This window comes from Trichosurus vulpecula, chromosome 4 (assembly GCF_011100635.1).
Source record: "Trichosurus vulpecula isolate mTriVul1 chromosome 4, mTriVul1.pri, whole genome shotgun sequence".
NCBI classification, from domain to species: Eukaryota; Metazoa; Chordata; class Mammalia; order Diprotodontia; family Phalangeridae; genus Trichosurus; species Trichosurus vulpecula.
The window spans coordinates 156,069,951-156,076,879 of record NC_050576.1 but is presented as its reverse complement, the minus strand read 5'-3'; positions in this window follow the sequence as shown (position 1 = coordinate 156,076,879).

The following is a 6,929-nucleotide window of genomic DNA, read 5'->3' as shown; positions in this document are numbered from 1 at the left end:
AAAAACATGAACTGGTCTCAGGCCATGGAAGAGCTCAAAAAGGAGTTGGAAAAGTAAGTTAGAGAAGTAGAGGAAAAATTGGGATGAGAAATGAGAATGATGCAAGAAAACCATGAAAAACAAGTCAATGACTTGCTAAAGGAGACCCAAAAAAATACTGAAAAATACACTGAAGAAAACAACACCTTAAAAAATAGACTAACTCAAATGGCAAAAGAGCTCCAAAAAGCCAATGAGGAGAAGAATGCCTTGAAAGGCAGAATTAGCCAAATGGAAAAGGAGGCCCAAAAGACCACTGAAGAAAATACTACCTTAAAAATGAGGTTGGAGCAAGTGGAAGCTAGTGACTTGATGAGAAATCAAGATATTACAAGACAGAATGAAAGGAATGAAAAAAATGGAAGACAATGTCAAATATCTCATTGGAAAAACCACTGACCTGGAAAATAGATCCAGGAGAGATAATTTTAAAATTGTTGGACTACCTGAAAGCCATGATCAAAAAAAGAGCCTAGATATCATCTTTCAAGAAATTATCAAGGAGAATTGCCCTGATATTCTAGAGCCAGAGGGTAAACTAGAAATTGAAAGAATCCACAGATCGCCTCCTCAAATAGATCCCAAAAAGAAAACTCCTAGGAACATTGTTGCCAAATTCCAGAGCTCCCAGGTCAAGGAGAAAATACTGCAAGCAGCCAGAAAGAAACAGTTTGAATATTGTGGAAAAATAATCAGGATAACACAGGATCTGGCAGCTTCCACATTAAGGGACCAAAGGGCTTGGAATACAATATTCCGGAGGTCAACAGAGCTAGGATTAAAACCAAGAATCACGTACCCAGCAAAACTGAGTATCATGCTCCAAGGCAAAATACGGATTTTCAATAAAATAGAGGACTTTCAAGCTTTCTCAGTGAAAAGACCAGAGCTGAATAGAAAATTTGACTTTCAAACACAAGAATCAAGAGAAGCATGAAAAGGTAAACAAGAAAGAGAAATCATAAGGGACTTACTAAAGTTGAACAGTTTTGTTTACATTCCTACATAGAAAGATGATGTGTATGATTCATGAGACCTCAATATCATAGTAGCTGAAAGGAATATGCATATATATATATGTGTATACATACACATACATATGTGTGTGTCTATGTATGTATATATGTAGGTATATATACACACACACATAAATATATATATATATATACATATATATACACACATATACACACACACAAAGGACGCAGGGTGAATTGAATATGAAGGGATGATATCTAAAAAAATAAAATCAATTTAAGGGATAAGAGAGGAATATATTGAGAGAGGGAGAAAAGGAGAGATAGAATGGGGTAAATTATCTTGCATAAAAGTGGCAAGAAAAAGTGGTTCTGTAGGAAGGGAAGAGGGGGCAGGTGAGGGGGAATGAGTAAATCTTGCTCTCATCGGATTTGACCTGAGGAGGGAATACCATACACACTCAATTGGGTATCTTACCACATAGGAAAGAAGGAGGAAGAAGATAAAAAAGGGGGAATGATAGAAGGGAGGGCAGATGGGGGGAGGAGGTAATCAAAAACAAACATTTCAAAAAGGGACAGGGTCAAGGGAGAAAATTCAATAAAGGGGGATAGGTTAGGAAGGAGCAAAACATAGTTAATCTTTCACAACATGAGTATTGTGGAAGGGTTTTTCATAATGATACGTATGTGGCCTATGTTGAATTGCTTGCCTTCTTAGGGAGGGTGGGTGGGAGGGAAGAGGGGAGAGAATTTGGAACTCAAAGTTTTAAAAACAGACATTCAAAAAACAACAACAACAAAAAAAGCTTTTGCATGCAACCAGGAAATAAGATACATAGGCAATGGGGCATAGAAATTTATCTTATCCTACAAGAGAAGAAGGGAAAGGGAGATGGGAGGGGAGTGGGGTGACAGACGGAAGGGCTGACTGGGGAATGGGGCAACCAGAATATATGCCATCTTGGAGTGAGGGGAGCGTAGAAACAGGGAAAAAATTTCTAATTCAAACTTTTGTGAAAATCAATGCTGAAAACTAAATATATTAAATAAATTTAAAAAAAAAAGAAAAAAAAAAAGAAGAATGTGAGGTGAAGAGACCTGTGCAGAAGGTATGTGCGAGGGGAGCTAGTTAACAATGGCGTGGAGAGGTCCTAAGGAGCTAAGGAGAATATGGACTATGCAGGGGTGAGCTCAGAAGGACTATCATGAGATATAGGAAGAGGTAGGAGGGGCGGGGATTTACTTTTCACCCAATAGTGACTCAGAATCATAAAGACACAGGGCAGCAGAAGCCGGGAATTTGCTTGGCTTGGTGAAGGGGAACATGCAGTTGATTAGGGATCTCCATGGTCCTGTTATGATGAGAATAGGTAGTGGTGTTAGTTCCCATGGTTGGTCACTTCAGACCTAGGGAGGGTATAGGTGGTGGGAGTAGCCAGCAGGGATTTTTGTCCATCAATCTGGGTCAATAGTAAATGGTTCTCAGTCTCAATCTGGATTGATGCTTTGTGCCAGCTGTATAACTTTATCTCAAATATACTCAGACGATACTTTCTAAGTGGGGTGAGTGCTCTGATTCCAATCCCTGGCTCTCCAAAGGCCAGCCCTTCCAGTGTCTTCGGTAGCCAGAGAATCAGTATTGTGCTCAGTACCTTAGATGGATATGGATCTCCCTTGTAGGCCCATTAGTATTTCTGGTACTCTGAATTCTAGGACCTCAGATGTCTAAGAATCCCGTTGGGGCAAGCTCTCTCCTTCCCTTAGCTCCTGAACATTTCTACTTAAATGCTCAGATGTCACTTCACTTCAAGCTGTTGAAAACTGTGGCTAATATCTATTCCCCTCAACCTGTTTTTCCTTCTATTTCCCAATTAGTATCTATGGCAGTACCATTTGCTCATTGTTCCATGTTTGTAACTTGTAGCAAAGCCCCATTTTTCATGCCTGGGTAAGTCTTCTCAAAATGCAACTGATCAGGGAGAGCAGATTGAAAGGGTCCAGAAATCAACTTTTAGTTAGGGGAGAGGAGAGAAGACATAGAGATTATGGGGCAGTGACCTTGGTGGGTCTAGCTCACAGTGAGGCTGTTGGGGAGGGGAGTAGACATCTGACAGCCTCTTATTTTAACTAATTATTTTTATTAGTAGGGTCACTAGAATAATGTTAATTTTTTTAAAAGATGGACTCTGTTTCAAAGAGAAACTTGGGATCATTAAGAGAACAGCACCAATTCCCCAGAGCAGCCTTCCTTTCAATTTAATTCTAGACCCAGTTCCTTGTCCGTCCATAGGGTCTAAGATAGACCAGCTTTATTTAACCAATCCCAACCTTGTTGTCTGTGTTACTATGATTTGCCTATTCTCCCAAGTTTGCAGCTTCGGAGCAGAGCCTTGACCAACATATCAGAGCATATCAAACAATAAGCATTCTTTGTTTTGTATTTTGTAGGCACTTGATCAAGTTTGACTTAAAATTGAATATTCTTTTCAAGAACTTTACACAATAATAACAATAATAATAAAAAAGAAGTTGAAGGTGAGATTTATAAAATTGCATGCAAGAAAACCATTGAATTAATAAATAAAACTAGGATCTGGTTTTAGAAAAAAACCCAATAAAATATATAAACCATTGGTTAATATGATTTAAAAAAGAGAGAGAAGAAAACCAAATCACTAGCATCAAAAAATGAAAAGAGTGAATATACCACTAATGAAGATGAAATTAAAGTAATTATTAGGAATTATTTTGCCCAATTACATGCCAATAAATTTAACAATTTAAGTAATGGAAGAATACTTACAAAAATATAAACTGCCCACATCAGCAAAAGAGGAAATAGAATATCTAAATAAACTTATTTTAGAAAAAGAAATTAAACAGGCCATAAATGAGCTTCCTAATGAAAAAGCAGCAGGACCAGATGGATTCACAAATGAATTCTACCAAACATTTGAAGATCAACTAATTCCAATATTAAATAAATTATTTGGAATAGTAGGCAAAGAAGGAATCCTATTAAATTCTTTTTATGAAATAAATATTGTGCTGATACCTAAACCAGGAAGATCAGAAACAGAGAAAGAAAATTATAGACCAATTTCACTAATGAATATTGATGCAAAAATCCTAAATAAAATACTAGGTAGGAGACTACAGCAATATATCACAAAGATTATACATTATGGCCAAATGATATTTATACCAGGAATCCAGGGCTGGATTAATATAAGGAGAACTATTAACATAATTGATTCTATCAATAACAAAAGCACAAAAAATCATATGATTATATCAATAGATGTAGAAAAAACTTTTCACAAAATACAACACTCTTATTAAAAACACTGAAAAGCATTGGCATAAATGGATTTTTCCTTAAAATGATAAGAAGCATCTACCTAGAACCATTGGCAAGCACTATCTGTAACAGGGATAAGCTAGAAGCTTTCTCAATAAGATCAGGAGTGACATGAAGAAGTCTGTTATCATCAAAGATGTCAATATCATTCAATATTGCATTAGAAATACTAGTACTAAGAGAAGAAAAAGACATCAGAATGGATAACGAAAGAAGACTTTTTCTTTTTGCAAAGGATATGATGATATACTTGGAAAATCTTATTGATTCAAGTAAAAAATTAGTTGAAACAATGAATAGTTTTAGGAGAGTAGCAGGATGTAAAATAAATCCACATAAATCATTAGCATTTCTATTTTTGTGGGGATTTTGAAGGGGGGAAGGCAGGGAAATTGGAGTTAAGCGACTTGCCCAAGGTCACACAGCTAGTAAGTGTGTCAAGTGTCTGAGGCCAGATTTGAAGTCTGGTCCTCCTGACTCCAGGGCTGGTGCTCCACTCACTGCACCACCTAGCGGCCCCCACCAGCATTTATATATATTACCAACAATGCCCAGCAAGAAGAGATAGTAAGAGAGATTTCATTTAAAATAATCATGGACAATATAAAACACCTGGGAGTATATCTACCAAGACAAACCCAGGAACTATATGAATATAATTATAAAACATTTTTTTTTGTGCAAGTAAAGTCAAATTTGAATAAATGAAGAAATATTAATTGTTCATGAATGGGCAGAGCCAATCTAATAAAAATGACAAATCTACCTAAACTAATCTATGTATTCAGTGCCATCCTAATTAAACAACCAAAAATTATTTTTCTGAGCAAAACAAAACAAAACAAACCCAAAATTCATTTGGGAGAACAAAAGGTCAAGAATATCAAAGGAATTAATGAAAAAAATGTAAAGGAAGAAGGCACAATTACTAGACCTTAAATTGTATTGTAAGGTGATAATTATCAAAACTATTATAATAACCTTGAGTTTGATAAATGTAAAGACTTCAGCTTTTGGGATAAGAACTCATTATTTGGTAGAAATTTCTGGGAAAACTGGAAAAGCAGTCTAGGTATTTCATACCATTTACCAAAATAAAGTCAAAATGGATACACAATCTTAACATAAAGGGAGATTATCTTAAGCAAAGTAGAAAAGCACAGAACATATTAACTATCAGACTTACGGATAGGAGAAGAATTTATGAATAAACAAGATATAGAAAGCATTGTGGAGAACAAAATGGATAATTTTGATTATATAAAAATAAAAAGGTTTTATATTAATAAAACCAACATAGCCAAAATTAGAAGGAAAGCAGAAAGGGAAAAATTTTATAGACATTTTTTCAAATAACAGTCTCACATCTCAAATTTATAAAGAACTAAGTCAAATGTATAAGAATATGAGTCATTCCCCAATTGATAGTCAAAGGATATAAACAGGCAGTTTTTGGAAAAAGAAATCAAAGCTATATATAATCATATGAAAAAAATCATTATTGATTAGAGAAGTGCAAATTAAAAAAATTTGAGGTACCATCTCACACCTATCGGATTGGCTAAAACTATAGAAGGGGAAAATGACAAATATTGGAGGGGATGTAGAAAAATTGGGACACCAATACACTGTTGGTGGAACTGTGAAATGAGTCAACCATTTTTGGAGAGCAATCTGGAATTATGCCCAAAGAGTTATAAAACTGTGTGTGCCCTTTGACTCAGCAACACCATTATTAGGACTGTTTCCCAAGGTAATCAGGGAAAAAGGAAAACGAACTTGTATGTCTAAAATATTTATAGCAGCTCTTTTTGTGGTGGCAAAGAACTGGAAATTGAGGGGATGCCCATCAATTGGGGAATGGCTGAATATATTGTGGTATATGATTGTGACGGAATACCACTGTGCCGTAAGAAATGATGAGCAGGTTATTTTAGAAAAACATGGAAAGACTTGTATGAAATAATGCAGTGTGAAACAAGCAGAATGAAGAGAATGTTGTATATCATAATAGCAATATTATTGAAAGAATGACTAAGATATTCTGCCTAATATAAACATTCAAATCAACTACAAAGGACTTAAGAAAGAAAATGCTATCCGCCCTCAGAGAAAGAACTGATGTATGGAAGTATATATTATATAGTTCCACATATTATATCTATATGAATTATTGGCCTTCTCTAATGTGAGTTTGGTAGGGAGGGAGGACACAACTTGGAACTAAAAATGTAACAAAAAATCAATAAAATAAACATTAAAAATTTTAGAAAAGAGTGATAGCTAGAAGTTATATAGCACTTTAAGGTTTGCAAAGTGCTTTACAAATACTATCTCATTTTAGCCTCACAACAGCTTTGGAAGACAGTTGTTATTATTTTTATTTCCATTTTACAGATGAGAAAACTGAAGCAGACAGAAATTAAGTGACTTGTTTGTAAGAAATGTCTTAGGTTAGATTTGAACTTGTCTTCCTGAGTTCTGACTTCTTGGTCCAGCTCTCTATCTACTGCCCCACCTAGGTGCCTTTAAGAATATCACATGGTATA